At 39.8% G+C, this 18672-nt stretch overlaps 1 long non-coding RNA gene across 1 annotated transcript; it reads right to left on the bottom strand.

Moving 5' to 3' along the window:
• Positions 1 to 1555: 1555 nt before the first annotated feature.
• LOC119772570 lies at positions 1556 to 18455 on the bottom strand. The gene is made up of 4 exons (XR_005279273.1): positions 18369 to 18455; positions 9952 to 10070; positions 9285 to 9378; positions 1556 to 1681 (listed from the first exon to the last, which is right to left on the bottom strand). It is a non-coding gene; the product is annotated as an uncharacterized LOC119772570 (long non-coding RNA).
• Between the last annotated feature and the right edge of the window lie 217 nt (positions 18456 to 18672).

Raw genomic sequence — 18672 nt, 5'->3', positions numbered from 1 at the left:
AAAGATTTTAACATAAGATAAATAGGTATTTCATTGGTTTTCAAGAGAAGTTAAGAGGAACCAGAAAAGGAAACAGAAGTAGTCCAATAATTCTCTGGGCTACCAGCAGGGGGCAGCATTTGGAGGAGGTTGTAGCCCAACTACACTTTAAAGCATCAGAATCTGAATGAGCCACAAAACCAACTAGATTTAGCTGACTGAGCAGTGGGATAAAAAACAATGTCTGGAATGTTTATCTTTTTCACATTGATTTGTAGTAAGAGGGACGAAAAAATGTATCTGAAAATAAAATTAGAAAATTCTATTTTTATATTTTTGTTGTATTTATATTTTTATGTGTTTTTCTCTTTATTGTGTATGTACACATTTATTTATGTATTTATTCATTCATTTATGTATTTCTTTTTTATTTATAAATTCAAACATTTATTTCTGTATTTTTACCTTTTCACACTTATATCTACATTTCAGTCTTAATGGTTAATGGTTGGTTGTTCTAACTTTTGCCTGCAGCACGACTGGTTCCAGCTTTCAGTGTCGTTGTGTCCTTGGGCAAGACACTTCACCTGCATTGCTACTGATCAGAGGACCTGGTGGCATCAGTGTACGGCAGCCTCACTTCTGTCAGCGAGCCCCAGGGCAGCTGTGGCTACAATGTAGTTTGCCACCATGTGTGAGTAAATGAGTGAATGTAGTGTAAAGCACTTTGGTCAAGTCCTCTGAAAAATGGTTATATAAGCACAGGCCATTTACCATTTCCAAGGTTAGTGGGAGTCTGTATTAATTAGCGCAAAATACAAACTATTTAAATTTTATCTATGGATTTTATTAAACTATTAAACAGAGGCCGATACGAGACCTTATATGCAGCCTGTTGGTTCATTTTTCTAAGACCTATGTCCTCCTCGGCTCAGCTAAGCATCTCTAAGGAGTAGCAGAAAACACAGAGGCAGCGCAGGCAGAGCCTTCAGCATCAGCAGCTGAGAAGCAAGTAGAGACACAGCAGGTGAAAGATGATGAACAATAGAGCAGGAGGAGAAGGTTCAGTTCCAGGTTTTCTCTGAGGTCATGATGTGATGGTCTGTTAGGATTTATTCAGACATCCTTCTGCTCTGCATCCATGTATGAATCGTTTGCTTCTGTCTGACCCTCCCAGTTAACCAATAATGCTAAAGACGAATATTAGAACCACAGAGACAGAAATTTGGAAATAAAAATAAATAGAAGTAGAAATAAATTAACTAATAAATAGTTGTTTAAAAATGAAAAATGCACAATACAAAAACAAGAATTTGCCTTTTCATGACTACACCTTAATTATGAATTTATGTTTATATTTAGTAAAAAAGAATAATGTGTATTTATTTATGTATTTATGTATATTTCAACTAAATTCTATATTATTTATATATTAATTTATACAATTATATGTGTATTTATTCATTTTCATCTTTGTTTTGTTTTTTTCATTTCCCTTATAGTGATATCAAGATCTTTGAAAAAAAAAAAAAAAAAATACTTCAGTGATGATGAGGAATAAAATTAGACATTTCACCTTCATCACATCTCCTGCATGGGTTGCATTGCTTTTTCCCAGTAGGAGTCTCCATATATGTTCCATCAGCACAGAGTAGACAGGATGTTTCTGTGAACTCAGTGCAGTCTGTGTCCACTTGACTCCCTGTTAGAAAAGGAAAATAACAATCCCAATTCTGGAATTTCATCTTTAATTTCAAAGACATAACAATGAGGCAAAAGATCAAAAGCTCATCCCAACTGAGTGAGGAAATATTTTACTCCAAATAAACACCTGAAGGATGGCAGCTGCTGAAAACCCAGATCAGCACCACATTTATGGAAAAGTTCATCCTAAAACTCCAAGATGCCGCACCAAGGAACCATGTTAGTCAGACCTGAAGAGGTGCTGACAGCAGATTATAACCTCTAATATTAAAAAGATCATATAAATTAGATTTTTTTTATTCCTAAACTCAGTGAACTACATAATTACCAAGAGCCACACGACAACACCAGGGGACTAATACGGTTTATTCTAAACTAAGGATGTCTGAAGTTCTAGCTGTGATACGATTTATGGGCCAGATAACAACCGTAATAATGAGATGTTTGGTAAAAAATATTACTGTGATTAAATTATTAATTAGCACCCAAAATGGACTGACAGTGTCACAGTAGCAGGGTATTAAGTCACATACTTCACTTAAAATAGAAAGCAACACTAAACTAATCCACAGATTAGCCAAATTTAACAGATGAGCAACATTAATCAAGCTAAACTGCTTCTAAGAATGCAAATAAATCCATGAGTCAAATCATTTCTGACAATAAATATCTATTAGGTAAAAATATATAAATATAAACTACAACTTTAAACAATGATGTCAGTTTTTGCTTCATCCACTTCTTGATTAACTTAACTTAAAATATCAGCTCTAATTTTTTTAGACTAAAACAGAAACAACTAGAGAAGTGCAGACCTTCATCAAGCAGCAAATTTCGCCCCTAATTGTGAATTTCACCGATAGCTAAAACTCACACATGATCTGGATCACTATCAAGTTTAATGGATTGTTCCTCTGGGAAAACATTTAAATAAGATCTATTGATAACTTCCTGTACACAGCCTGACACACAAACTCTCCTAAAAAAAACAACCTTCTTGGTGGAAGTAATAATACAACCAACGCTGAAAAATCTTTATGACACACACTAATACTGTTGAGCTGGACTGTCAATGTAGAAATGATCTGGGCTGCTAACTATTACTATACACCCCAAAAATATTTTGGAGTATGTGAGTGATTTATATATAATATCAATGAAAACCCTGCCATCATATCTGCTTGGTTTCAGATAGATATTGTTAACTGGTCTGACTGTATGATCTGATTGAATTTGTTCTGTATAATCATTTAGAGGACATGTGTTTGGAATTTATGCTATATAAATAACCTGCCTGTTGGGATCTGGAGCGGTACCATCCGTCTCCAGCAGAGTGCGCCGTGGATCCTCCTGAAGCTAAGCCCCCAACACACCTGAGGCGCATCTCGTCATCAGGAGGACCTGCAGTATATAACCGGCCTTCAGACCTTGCCTCAATGCCGTAGTGTTGATCCAGTTTGGTTAGCACCTAAGCCTAGAACCTCCTGAGAATCTCTAGTGATCTCCCTAGTGATCAGTCTCTCTTCTAACTTCTGTTGTCTATGCTTCACAGGAAACCTGTTCCCTTGGAAGCTCTGGATGAGCTTAACCTGCCGAGCCTGCCCTCAGAGCCAAACCTGAAGACTCTCCTCTGGATTCCTCTGCAGCTCTTGGCTAAGAGCTGGAAACCAAAACCCAAGGACTGCATTCAAGTTAGAAGTAAGACGCCGAAGCGGTTATTGAACTCTGCAGAACAAATCAGTCTCTGGACCCAACAGTTCCTTCCTCAAAGAGAAACCCGGACTCCTCAAGGTATTCTTCTGAAACTTCAAGACGCCAACTCCTCTGTGCCAACGCTAACTGAACTGTCATCCTCACAGACTCCAGTGAACCCGTCCCCGGCCAGAACCAGTTCCAGTTCATATGATTATTGTGCTTATGTTTTAAACATTATAAAACTTTCCATCTGTTTCCGTGGTGTTCTGCATATTGGGCTTCTCTGAGAACCAATCTTGACAGAACACTGCGGCCAAACACAAGGCCCCGCAGATCACCTCCATCGTAAGCTGGAAGAGCAAGACGCTCAACTACAAGGACACGCTCTGGCCCTTCGTGAGTTACACACTAAAATTGAACTACAGAATCAGATGCTTCAAACGTGTGCAAGCTACATGGATAGCGCTAGCACAGCCTCTACAGCGCAACCTTTTCCGGGTCCAGTTCCGCCTCCGAGGTCACCGGTTGCGACGTCATCACCTGAGTTTCGTCCTAGTCTTCCTGAAAAGTTTTCACGTAATATGAAGGATTGTAAAGGATTTTTGTTTCAATGCCGTCTCATCTTTAAGAACTCTCCTAGAAGTTTTCCTACGGACGAAAAGAAAATAACATTTATTTTGTCCCAACTGACAGGAAGAGCCCTTGAGTGGGCGCAGGCAAGATTTGCCTCCGAAGACAGCATCAATGACAATTTTTCTGATTTTGTTTCTGAATTTTCCCAAGTATTTAATCATGATTCCGACCAAACTATTGACTCTCGTGCTCTGTTAAGCCTAAAACAGGGAGATTCCTCCTTTGCTGATTTCTCCATCAACTTCCGGGTTAAAGCCGCTGCCTCCGGATGGAATCAACGGGCTCTTACAAGTGCATTTTTCAACGCTTTAAATGAAAATATTAAGGATGAACTCGCAACCCTTGATGAACCAGAAACTCTAGATGAATTAATCCGCCTAACCATTAGGTTGGATAACAGAATCCGTGCTAGAAACCATTCTAGACAAAGAAATCAAGTTCCTTCTGTGTCTTCCCCTGCTTCTAATAATGCTACTTTTTCTTCTGGTCCCACAGAACCCTTTTCCAAGCCAAGGTCTAAGACCCAGTCACTTTCTATGTCTATTCAGGTCTCTCATGCAGTAGAAACGGAAGCTGAACCAATGCAGGTTGGACATACAAGGCTAACCCCTGAGGAAAGACTAAGACGTGTCAGAAGCAAGCTTTGCATCCACTGTGGTGAAACTGGCCATTTCATCGCTTCATGCCCCGCTAAGTTAAAAGCTTGGGCCCGTCAGAAGATCTGAGGAGTCTGACGGGCCATTTAACTTCAGGGAAATCTCCTCGTCTCATGCTTCCAGCTACTTTGTGCTTTTCAGATCAGACTCTCACTTTGTCTGGTTTCATCGACTCAGGCTGTGAACGCAATCTGATAGACTCCAACCTGGTTCAGCAGCTAAAAATTTATACTATCCCTTTATCCAAGCCTCTTTGTGTCTCCGCTATTGATGGGAAAAAACTCCACCAAGTCACCCACCAAACAAAACCCCTCGAGCTGCTAATTTCAGGTAATCACCGTGAAACTCTGACGTTTTTTGTGCTTCCCTCTGCATGTTCCCCTGTGGTGCTTGGGTTCGAATGGCTGCAACGACATAATCCCCATTTAAACTGGGCTGATCGCCACATCGAAGCATGGTCGACCTCATGTCACGAGACGTGCCTTCGTTCCGCAGCTCCCGCTGTAAGGTCTCCTAGAGGTAGGGGGGAGATGAACTCTCCTGACCTTACTTCTGTCCCGTCCGAATACCATGATCTGGCTCCTGTCTTCAGTAAGGTCAGTGCTACGTCTCTTCCACCTCACAGACCATATGACTGTGCGATTGAGCTATTACCTGGCACCCCTCTACCTAGCAGTAGACTTTACAACATTTCAAAACCTGAACGAGAAACTATGGAGAAATACATAAACGAGTCCCTGGCTGCTGGCATAATCCGCCCTTCTTCCTCTCCGTTGGGTGCCGGATTCTTTTTTGTGGGTAAAAAGGATGGTTCTCTAAGACCTTGTATCGATTACAGAGGCCTTAACCAAATAACAGTCAAAAATAAATACCCACTTCCATTACTAGCATCAGCCTTCGAACCAGTTCAAGGGGCCACCGTCTTCACTAAACTCGATTTAAGGAACGCTTATCACCTTCTCAGGATTAGAGAAGGTGACGAATGGAAGACTGCCTTCAAAACTCCTTTAGGTCAGTTTGAATATTTAGTCTTGCCTTTTGGTCTCACTAACGCTCCAGCATGTTTCCAAGCCCTGGTCAATGATGTCCTCAGAGACTTTTTGAACGTTTTCGTCTTCGTTTACCTTGATGACATCCTAATTTACTCTAAAGATCTCTCCGAGCATAAGAAACACGTCCGCCTGGTCCTACAGAGATTTCTGGAAAACAAACTTTTTGCTAAAGCCGAGAAATGTGAATTTCACCAGTCTTCAGTGACATTTTTAGGGTTTGTGCTCGAGGGCGGGGAGGTTAAGCCATCCGAAGAAAAGATAAAAGCAGTTTTGGATTGGCCAGTTCCTGAAAACCGTAAACAGCTGCAGAGATTCCTGGGCTTCGCCAATTTCTACTGTCGCTTCATCAGGAATTACAGTCAGACAGCTTTACCTCTCACAACTCTAACTTCAGTCAAAAAGACTTTCCAGTGGACCCCCGAAACTCAAAACACCTTTGACAAACTTGAGACTTTGTTTTCCAGAGCCCCCGTGTTAATCCAGCCTGATCCAACCAAGCAATTTATCCTCGAAGTGGACGCCTCTGACTCTGGAGTCGGTGCAGTATTATCACAAAAACTCGATTCGGATCAAAGAGTACATCCTTGTGCTTTCTTTTCTCGTAGACTTTCTCCTGCTGAACAGAACTACGACGTTGGTGACCGTGAACTCTTGGCCATCAAATTGGCGTTGGAGGAGTGGAGACACTGGCTTGAAGGAGCTGAACACCCGGTCCTAGTATGGACCGATCACAAGAACTTAGCCTACATCCAGTCCGCCAAACAAGCAAACCCACGCCAGTCTAGATGGTCACTCTTTTTCTCCCGTTTCAACCTCATCATCTCTTACAGACCCGGATCCAAGAACACCAAGCCCGATTCTCTCTCTCGTCTCTACTCCGTTGATCAATCCGAGACGCCTGCACCCATTCTCCCGGCATCCTGCACAGTTGGAGTGGTTACCTGGGAAATCACCGACCTGATAAACTCTGCCCTGGCTTCTGAACCTGACCCAGGTAACGGTCCTCCAAACAGAACCTATGTCCCTTCTTCAGTCAGATCCCGCCTGATCCAATGGATGCATGCAGCCAAGTTTTCCGCTCATCCGGGGGTAAGCAGAACCATCCATTTAATTTCAAGACGTTTCTGGTGGCCTACTCTACACAAGGACGTGAAGGAGTATGTTCTGGCCTGCCCTGTCTGCGCAAGAAACAAGACTTCACATCAACCACCCTAAGGTCTGTTGAACCCACTACCTGTACCTACTCGTCCCTGGTCTCACTTAGCCATCGATTTCGTCACTGGACTTCCCATCTCCCGAGGTATGACAACCATTTTCACCATCATCGATCGATTTTCTAAATCTTGCCACTTAATTCCTCTCAGAAAGCTCCCCACAGCCTTCCAAACAGCCCAGCTCCTTGTTAAGCATGTCTTTCAACTCCATGGAATTCCTCAGGATATTCTCTCAGACCGTGGTCCTCAGTTTATTTCCCAGGTTTGGAAGGCTTTCTGCGCAGCTCTCAATTGCAAATCTTCTCTAACGTCTGGTTATCATACACAGTCTAATGGTCAAACCGAAAGAATGAACCAACAGCTCGAGTCCACTCTCCGTTGCCTGACCTCAAACAACCCCACCGATTGGAGCCAATATCTCACCTGGATTGAATACGCCCATAACTCTCTCAAGTCCATCCACCGGCCAGTCACCTTTTCAGGTTAGTCTCGGATATCAACCCCCTCTTTTTCCAGCAGACGAGAGAGAGATTTCAGTGCAATCAGTCAATCATCACATCCATCGCTGTCAGCGAGTCTGGAGAGACACCATCGCTGCTCTCAACCGTTCCTCCGACACCACCAAACGCTTTGCTGATTCTAGGAGACGTCCTGCCCCGGAGTACTCAGTCGGTCAAGAGGTATGGCTCTCAACCCGGGACATTCCCATCAAGGGGATGTCTCGCAAACTGTCTCCTAGATACATTGGTCCTTACAAGATTTCCAAGGTCATCAATCCTTCAGCCATACGTCTACAACTTCCTGCTAGTCTCCATATAAATCCCACTTTCCACGTCTCTCAAGTAAAACCAGTGGTTTCTAGTCCTTTGTGCCCTCCGTCCGACTCCCCTCCACCCGCCCTGGAAGTCGATGGACATCCTGCCTACACCGTCCGCCGGATCGTGGACTCCCATCGTCAAGGTCGCGGTTAGCAGTACCTCGTCGACTGGGAGGGCTACGGTCCGGAGGACCGCACATGGATTCCTGGCTCCTACATCCTCGATCCGTCACTGATCGAGGAGTATGAGCGCTCCCTCCCGTCGACGTCTTCTGGACTGCCAAGAGGCGGTCGTTGAGAGGGGGGTACTGTTGGGATCTGGAGCGGTACCATCCGTCTCCAGCAGAGTGCGCTGTGGATCCTCCTGAAGCTGAGCCTCCAACACACCTGAGGCGCATCTCGTCATCAGGAGGACCTGCAGTATATAACCGGCCTTCAGACCTTGCCTCAATGCCGCAGTGTTGATCCAGTTTGGTTAGCACCTAAGCCTAGAACCTCCTGAGAATCTCTAGTGATCTCCCTAGTGATCAGTCTCTCTTCTAACCTTCGTTGTCTATGCTTCACAGGAAACCTGTTCCCTTGGAAGCTCTGGATGAGCTTAACCTGCCGAGCCTGCCCTCTGAGTCAAACCTGAAGACTCTCCTCTGGATTCCTCTGCAGCTCTTGGCTAAGAGCTGGAAACCAAAACCCAACGTCTGCATTCAAGTCAGAAGTAAGACGCTGAAGCGGTTATTGAACTCTGCTGAACAAATCAGTCTCTGGACCCAACAGTTCCTTCCTCAAAGAGAAACCCGGACTCCTCAAGGTAATCTTCTGAAACTTCCAAACGCAAACTCCTCAGTGCCTACGCTAACTGAACTGTCATCCTCACAGACTCCAGTGAACCAGTCCCCGGCCAGAACCAGTTCCAGTTCATATGATTTATGTGCTTGTGTTTTAAATAAACATTGTAAAACCTTCCATCTGTTTCCGTGGTGTTCTGCATATTGGGCTTCTCTGAGAACCAATCATGACACTGCCAAGCCTAAAGGTGGGCCTTATCGTTAACTATTCGCTTAAGAGCATTTACAAAAGTTTCAAATATACATATTACTAAATAATGTTTTATTTACATCATTGGATATGCCTTCCGGTTGGAAAACATTGCATTTTGTTTAAATTACTTTAAAAGCTATTTAATAGAAACAAATAGTAAGAAATACTTTTATCTATAACAATCCTGTCTGATGGATTTCTTCTTTTTATTTGTCTCACCTTTTAACATGTTAGGAAAGGTTGTAATTGTGGTTATTAATGTGAACTATAAATAATTTAGGGTCTTGAAAAAATATTATCTTGCCTTAAGAATTACAGTCTGCATATTCTGTGTATAGAGTTTACATATTTTAGAAGACAGTCAAAGTTAAATCAAGGCTTTATGAGTGATTCTCAAATCATCTGACAGCATAGAAGAATACTTAAACTGTGAAGTATATAATTGATTAAAGGAGAAAAAGGAAAAAAGCAGAAATAGTTTTATCTTGTTGAGTCTTACCAGTAGGGCACACAGTGCAGCATACGTTTCCAACCTTGTACTCTGTAATATGACATCTCTTGACACTAAAATTCATAGTTGGAATTAAAATTATCTGTGAAGAAAATTCATTTCAACACTTTTAGTAAATTCAACAGTAGATTTAAACAGACATATTTTCAGATACAGATTAATCCTTCTTTATATAATGTGAACAAATGTGTAAAGTTACATTAACCCTGCTCTTTTCTAGTGATTCAAAAACAAGAAAAGGGAAAGATAAAATTATGCAAGTGCATATCATCGTAGGACCTCACTTCCTGCTCACCTTCAGAGAAAGATCTATAGTAACAACATGTAACTTCAGTGGCAAATGTTACATTGCTTTAGTTGTGGCTGGTTTGGCATCAGTTTTAGACTGAGGCTGTAAATTCATAAAAAAGAACAATTAAGCATTCTGGAGATTTGTTAGTTTTTTTTTTGTTTTTTTTTAAGGGATATTGCTCCCTACCTAATGTTTTTTAACCATATTTTAAAAAGTTTTAATAAATACCTTACAGGGGTTAGATTAAAAAGGTAGACTTGCACCTGCTACCCTTTATGTGTGGTTACGAGATTTTAAACCTCTGCTTCCCATGGTCAGTTCAGTATAAGACATCTATCAGGTTAGTGTAACATGCATATTTACCAGCAGATAGACAGTTGCTACTTCACTTCCTTGGAGGTTCATTTTTTTAAATTCCTATAACGCCAGACATCATCTCACAGATCATGAAGGAAGTTCAATCAGCAACAGGAAGTCATCACCTGGAAACAAAAGAAAATATTTATTGAAACACTGAGGTCTCACTATTATCGTCTATATATATATATATATATATATATATATATATATATATATATATATATATATATATATATATATATATATATATATATATATATATATATATATATATATATATATTAGTGCTGTCAATCGATTAAATTTTTTAATCGCGATTAATCGCATCAATGCCTGAGTTAACTCGCGATTAATCGCATTTTAATCGCACATTTTTTTCCTGATTGAAAATCATTTAAATACTCTCGATGACATACAAAAAAATACATACAGGCTAGGTTTGTGCCAATGTTCTTTTTTAAAAATGAAAACAGGTCACAGATACTGATTTATGCCATAGAAACATATGGCAAGAATATGGGGAGGCATGTAGCAAAAAATAACAAATATGTAGCCAAAAAAAAGGCCCTGAAAACAGGCTGATGTAAAAGACAGTCTTTACAGTTAATACAGTCTTTTGAACAAAGACAAGCATTTTACCCTACTGCTATAAAATGCAGTAGAGTTAACATTAGATGTCAATTAACCAAGATAATAATGAACAATTTTCAATCAATACATCAAAATCAATAGACCGACATCACTAGATGGAGGTAGTCTATGCTCTAGAAAGTTACTTTTCAGCCTCTTAACAAAAATGAGAACACACACACACACACACACACACACACACACAATACCGACCTGTGGCGTACACAGACAGCAAGAGTGCCGTAGCAGATTCCATTTCACCTCAGTAATCTGTTTTCTCAGCGTATTTCAGGTTGCTACTAGTTACCAGACACTCAACTTGTTTGTTGGTGGTGGGGCTTAAAGAAAAGGCACTAGCGTCATCCAGTGTATGAGCGTCTTTTTCCCTTGAGGAGCTCCGCTCTTGAAGCCTATGAGAAATGCATAGACTGGGGGAAAATAGCCCCGCCTTCCCGCAGGCTGCAGCGGGATGTACTTGGAAAATTGTACCATAAAACCACATAGCGTTAATCTCACGTTAAAAAAATTATCGCTGTTAAAATGGCCTCGCGTTAACGCGATAATAACGCGATAATTTTGACAGCCCTAATATATATATATATATATATATATATATATATATATATATATATATATAAATACCATAAATCCTCTAATATAGGCCCAGGACTTTTATTTCACTCAGGTGCATCTTGGTCCAGGCCATTATTGGAAGGAGGCCAGAATTAGAGGCAGGCCTCTATTTCTATTTGATCAAAACTGACTACCAGTGGAATTAATAAAAACTAGATTTTGTGTCTCTTTGAACATATGAAATACTAGGTTAATTTATTGAAAGATTACAGTTACCATAATGGTAATGGTATAAAAAATAATAATGGAAACTGTTCTGCCATCACAGCGAAATTTTATTTGAGGCAGGCTAAGTGGAAGTAGGCTACCAGTATCATATATTTCAATTCAGGAAATTCAGATCAACGAAGGCCAATGACATTCTGTTATTTTAACGCTGCCCGGTTACCACCAGACCTACTGGTGATCACATTTGTCTTTCAGATCAGAACGATTGTGTGGCTGGTTATACTCCTGCAGCAGTGTGTCGCAGTGAGCTTAAGGCAGACATTTTTGATTTATGCTCAATAATGAAGCGTGGTCTGCGCTATACGCTGGGGGTCTAGATACGGCCGAGGCGATGAGGAAGTGGGGGCGAGTAGTCCGACAATGGAGGGACATGACGGTGAAAAAGAGCGGAGATCCAGCTGGAAAAAGGCGCATCTCGCTCTTCTAGCGGGTCAAACTTCATGAGTTGTGTTCTGCAATTTCGGTCATAAAAACAAAACAAGCCGGCTTCCTCTCAGCGGCACTGTCTGCACTAAGGATGCGACTGCCCAGGAACATTGTTGGTTCTAATTATAGCCCCAGCCTGAATCCAAGTCCGGTCAGTATTTACCCCCACCGGCCATTATTAGAGACCCGGGTCCTAATGGAATACAGGTCAATACTAGAGGATTTACGCTATTTCTTTAATTACTTTATTAAATGAGGCAATTTTATTCTAGTTTATTCTGGTTTCTATGAAAGTGCATTGCATTCACCAAAGAACAAAAAATCTGACAACTTATCTCATAATTACGAAATAGGGTCTCATAATTATGTTATATGTGTTGGAGTTCTGCTCCTGTTTTTCACTTCATCAAGAAATCCATCAATAACCCTGGGATTACTACCTGTGGAGTCATGGGCGTAAGTTTGCATAGGGACCATAGCACTGGCATAACTTTCTGAAGGGCTGGTGTGGACATGTCCCCACCAACTTTGGGCATGGAGGGGACAGTCCCCACCAGTAATGTCCGCCTCTCCCCCCCTTCCGCTGATTTACTTCAGCCAACAGTAACTGGGGTTAAGTACAGCTAACTGTGTTCAGAGCGTTTTCAGTCCGTGCTTTTTCCTTCCTCTCCATGAAACATCATCAGATCTGTAGCTTTGGGACATTCACTGCGTACAGAGTCGCTACGAGGATGAGAAGAGATGCTGATATGGCAAGCCATTTTTACATACTGTCTGTTTCGTCTGAACTAACTAACCGTTTTAACATAAATTCACAGCAACACTCAGTAAATTTTAACTGGCAGCTACTTCAATATATGTTCAAGTAAAACTTAGGAGATGGGTTGGTTAAAAAAATCAGAGATGCCACAGAATAATCCGTTAGTTACACGTAGGAAACTTTTTCAGCAGATTGTACATTTATATACGGCAAGTTAAAAAAGCTGGGCTTCTCAGAACCATACTCATTACAGATCAAAATTAACACATATATGTTGTTTTCTTATTGAACAGAGAATCAGACTGCAGAGCTTCTAGAGATCCTGAAAATTATTTTCTCTGGCATCATTATATTGGTGGACTGGTTCATAAATCTGTTTTTAAGCACAACAGAGACACAATTAGGGAAAGCTGCAGATTTAAAGGTGAAACAGATTTACTGGGATATGCAACATGATATAAAATATATCGCCAGGTTTACAAGAAAAAATATGCAATGCTATAATAAAATTCAACATATCATTTTGTCATTTGTAGTTCAATGAGACTTAGAAAGAGCTGCAACCCAGAGACAGTCAGACTCACTGGACACAGACTTAAAATTAAAATCTAAGAAACCTACAAGAATTAAAGCACAAATAATAAAATCAGTGTATAAATGATTTTTGAAATATAAGGTTCAATATATAGACTTTGGCTGTAAATGACATTTGGGACAAATTTCTAACTTAGATTTTGTTGCTTGTAAAGGAGGATAATCACTGATGCAGCTTAAAGGGAAGCCATGCATGGATGGATGCATGGATGCATGGATGGATGGATGGATGGATGGATGGATGGATGGATGGATGGATGGATGGATGGATGGATGGATGGATGGATGGATGGATGGAAGTGAAGTTGTGTCCATTCTAGGGATGCAGGATATATTGATGTTGGTATCGGCTGTTATTCGTCCTTTTTTTATACGTTAATGTGTTTGAGCACTTTATAAAATAATGCACTAAAGGAAGGCATCTGTCTATAACTATGTAAAAATAGTAAAGCATTCAATAAATATATGTTTGAGCTCATTTTTGGAAAATATAAACCCTGTTGAAAGCATTGGGGTTGAGTAGCTGTAGGTCCATCAGCCTCCACCCTTAGGGCGTCCCCACCAACTTTTATCGCAAAGTTACACCCTTGGACCATAGGGACATGTCCCTACCAAAATGTTGGACCGACCTATTTCTCCCTACCAATAATTGGATTTGAACAACATGTTTATAATTTACTATACAGCAGTAGTTGTTGCAGCAGTGGCTTCTTTTCCTCTCTGAGCTCCTCTGCCTGGTAGCTGCAGCTGCCTGCTCTTTCATGTATCTTTCCCATAGCAGCGCATCAACTGGGCTGCGCTGTTTAACTCTCTGCTTTTTCTGCCTTAAGTTCCATCTTCTCTCTTTCTAATTGTTTGTTTTCTAGTCTCTATGTGTGCGTGTTGGAGCGCAATAAAGAAAAATGAGGCTAGAATATGGCGGTTATTAAAATTAATATTAGGCTATGAAACTAGTCCAAATTAAAAAACTAAATATTTGAAGGCTAAGACAGGTGAAAGCTTCTGATTGCAGTTCTGTAAAGAAACAGGAGAGGGTTTGGATTTGTGGAACTTGAGAAATGAAAGTAACCAACTTTAGGATTTCTTTATTAAACTAAATATTCTGAGTCAGACAGGAGTTCAGAAAACTGCTGTTAAAATGAACAAAGACTGTAAACTATCAACATTTCTGATTCTTTTACCAATATTTCTTTTTACTATTAATGTTTTCCTTTTTGATTGCAGTTCAGGTATAAATAACAGGTTTTAATTTTTTTTATAGAACAACATGATAAGGATGCTACAGATCTATTTTTTGTTTTTCACATAAAAATAGTTTTATTTAATTAACTTCTACTTCTAGAAATCAGATAAAGACAAACAGAGGAGCTCTATTTACACTGATTCTATTTTTCCATAAGTAAATTAGTACATTAATGTCTGGTAAATAATGCTTGAATCTGTTTGTTTATTTTAGATACTATTACATTACAGATAAGATAGTGTTATATTGTCTTTTATAATTGTTAAAAGTAATTTTATATTTGAATAAACTAAGGCTCATTCTTAGTGTTGTGTTTGTAGATGATGCCACTAAAAAGAAAATAGACACAAGGAGCTATTTAAACAGTCAGACAGTGAATATTATAGGATGATGATAAAAGGTTTTGTTACATTTAATCCTTTACTATTAAAAACGCACTTGTATAATAGAAACATTATATGATGATAATGATGCAGGGCAGCTTGAAGGTGAAGCTGCCCTTCAGTGCTGCATTAAGAAATGTGTTTGGAATGTTGTCATAAAATTAGGGCTGCAACTAATGATTATTCTGTGAATTGATTAATCTGTTGATTATTTTTTTCGATGAATCGATTAATAATCAGATCAGCCAAAGGTTCCTTAAAGAAGATTTTTTACAAGATTAAACCAGGTAAAATAGAAAGTTTCCCCTTGAGGAGTTCTGGATGGAGAATATTGACAGACAAAAAATTTTTTTTTTATCTTAAATGCAAAATGTTTACATATTTTTTACAATCTTGGTATAATTCCTGCTCTAAGTGGGTCGGTCTGTCGGCTAACGGCACATTTTAGTGGCCCTATACTCCAGTTAACAATTAATCAATTGCTAAATGAGCTGTCGATTATTTAGAGAATCTATTAATATGATTTATTAATATCCAGCTCCTCCAGGCTGGATTACTGCAACGCTCTCCTCATCGGGAACTCTGGCAGGAGCCTTCAGAAGCTCCAGTACGTACAGAACAGTGCTGCCAGGGTCCTGATGAGGGTGATCACTCCCATCCTCCACACTTTGCACTGGCTCCCTATTCACGCCCGTATAGAGTACAAGATTCTTCTGCACACCCATCACTGTGTGCACGGTGCGGCCCCCACCTATCTCACTGAACTGCTCACACCACACACCTCTTCCCGGACCCGGTCAGGCCAACAGCACCGTCTGGCCTCACCCAGGACACGGCTAAAAACAATGGGCCTTGAAGCTGCAGCTCCCTGTCTGTGGAATGCCCTTCCAGACCACCTTAGGGCCCCACAGATTGGATTGTTTTAAAAATGGATTGAAAACTTTCCCTTTTAGAAATGCTTACAAATGCTGATTTTTAGATTTTTTTATAGGCTAGGTGTGCCTTCGAATGCATTGATTATAATGATTGTCTTTTTACTCTGTTTTTAATGTTATGGTCTTTTAACCTTGTTTTAATTTTCCCTTTTTTTAAATGTAGCACTTTGAGATTTGAAGTCAAATGTAAAGTGCGTTACAAATAAAATTCATTATCATTATTATTATTATTATTATTTATTGTGTCAGCCCAAGATAAAATACATGAAATGGGCTTTACAGAGTAACTACAGCCCAGATGTACAACTTTTATAGTAAAGTTAATATTTTAAATGCTCAGTGTCATTTCCTCTTATAGTTCCAGTGCTCATGGAAATACAATACATTTATTTGCGTCCCTTTAATGTATTATTTGGCGTGATACAGAGAGAGCATATTAGATGGAAAAAAAGATTGGGGTTTACCTCTGCACAATTCTATATCTTCCAAAGAAAACCCAGGATAAATCCACATATAAAAGACACATTTAGACTATATTTGGTTAAATAGGAACGTATTTACCTTCTGTCTTAGTCGCTGGTAAGTTTAAATGCAAACCTTTTCAATGTGTAAAAAAGTCCTAATTCCATATTCATCAGAGCCAGCAGTGGCGGTTCTAGACCAAATGTACCAGGGGGCCAGGAGGGGGCCAATGTTGTTTTCATGGGGGTCCAGAAAAGCATGAAATAAAAAACAGGGTTAGCGATTTAAATATATCAAGATAGCTGCATGAAGTGACATTTCTATTCAATTAGGTTTAAATAAAATTATATGTCTTATTAGATCAACAGATATTCATAATTTAGGAATTTTACATATTTTTGACTTAATTTAAGTTTTTTTTTTATAAATTCTGAATTAGAACTCCAGAAAAAAAAATGATAAATTCAGCTGTAAAAATTTGATTTATTTTTTTAATTTGTTTTGGAAAAAAACATTAAGCAGATAAAAACTGGGCTCCTATCTCAAGGCCACTGAAGCTATCACCTCCTTGTTTTAAATAATTGCTAAAACAGAATTTGTAAAGAAAAAAATGAAATAGATCCAAAGGACCTATCAGTAACCATGTCTGTTCCAGGGCATATCATCATTAGAATTTCTTTGAGTATTATGTATTCAATACAGGGGCCATAACGGGGGCCAGGATATGATCTACAGGGGCACTGGCCCCCGTCGGCCCCTGTCTAGAACCGCCCATGAGAGCCAGTGATGCTTTAAACATTGACAAACATCATATAGTGAGTGTAGCGCTTATAGGATTTGTATTAATGTAGCAGAAATGCTGCTGTTCTCTTTAAACAAACTAAGCCCTGATGCTCACATTAAGCATAAAAAGCAGCGTGCATATTTTTGCAAAGGACCAATGACATCAGACCAATGAAACTGAAGACCAATAGTGTCCCTATCAAAGCTGAAATCAAACCTACGTCCTTGTGTGGAGCAAGCATGCAGCGATATGACCATACTGATAATCAGTCAACAGCTCTATTAATACAGATTCCGTTTGGTTTTAGTTTTTCATATGAATCGACATGTTGCATGAAGTTGGGACCTGGTCGTTTCAAACGATTCTGAAGCTGTCATGATCTCTGCGCTGATGGTTCAGTTTTTTTCCTTTCCTCCTTGCTCCCCTGTCTAATTTGTCCTGCGGCTGATTAACCCTGATCATTTCCACCTGGTTATTCAGCTATTTATGTTGCGCGCTTATTGCCTTCCGTCAGTGCCAGTTTATTCAAGCAGTTTGGTGAGATTAACTAGCGATCTGTATCTTGTTCTGTTTTCCTCATTGTAACCTGTTTCTGCCCTGTGGATATGGAGTGATTTTTCTGCCATGAACGCTTTGAGCTTTCCCACTGCCTGTCTCACCTTGAATTATGAATCCAACGTTCTGAGGTCATTACAGAAGCCTCAGCTTTTGAGAAGGAATCGATGGATAGTTCTATGTGACACCACCAAGCAGCTTAAATGCTTTTCAGACGCATTCAATTACAACCATAAGCAGCTTGTGCTGGTTTAATTGCTCTTGCAGGAAACGTGTGAAGTCAGAGTGGGCTTCTTCGGCTAAAAAAATTCTAAGGACTTACTTTACAATTAAAATTTATTCAATGCACATTAATGAAACTCTGTATTTCCCAGTGTCGCATACCTAAAAGGAAATAAAAGCAGATTAAATCTAATAACCCACTTATTGTTCACGTTCCATGTAGCGGAGATCAGCAATGACTGTGCTTCCTGATCTCCTAAATATGACATCTTATCTCGTAATTATGAGATTAGATGTCATAATATTGAGACCAGGATCTCATAATTATGAGATAAATTATCTCTAATAATTTCTGACAGTTTATCTCATAATTACGAGATATTAATAATATCTCGTAATTATGAGATAAACGGTCAGAAATTTTTTTCTTTGGTGAATGCAATACGCTTCCGTATAAAGGAAGTGTTTGCCTTTTGTTATGGCCGCGCAGAAAGCAGCCGTTTGAGAAGTTGTATCAAAATTGCTTCTCCACTATTTTACTTCCCTCTCTCTGATGTTCTCGTACCTTCTTGGCACATCGGCCAGCATCGTCCGTCCATGGTTGTGTATTCTCTGGGTTTGCATGTTGAATCAGAATCTACCAGAACGAAACCAACTGTAAACACATGGGGGGGGGGGGGGGATTTGGAGGGGAAATAGTGAGTCACCCTCATCATCTTGAGATCAGTTTAAGATGTGAACTCGAAGCCACACATTCAGACTCACCGCCGATGATCAACACGAAAAACGAGCTGTTACGTTCTCCTACGATGCTTTTATTGCTCTGGAAAACTTCCCTAAACTATTGATTTATTAAAGTTTTAAAACAC

The sequence above is a fragment of the Cyprinodon tularosa genome, unplaced genomic scaffold, assembly GCF_016077235.1.
Source record: "Cyprinodon tularosa strain WSP-4 unplaced genomic scaffold, ASM1607723v1 ctg716, whole genome shotgun sequence".
In the NCBI taxonomy this organism is placed as follows: Eukaryota; Metazoa; Chordata; class Actinopteri; order Cyprinodontiformes; family Cyprinodontidae; genus Cyprinodon; species Cyprinodon tularosa.
The sequence above is the reverse complement of the archived record's forward strand: the minus strand, read 5'-3'. Positions and strand labels throughout refer to the sequence as shown.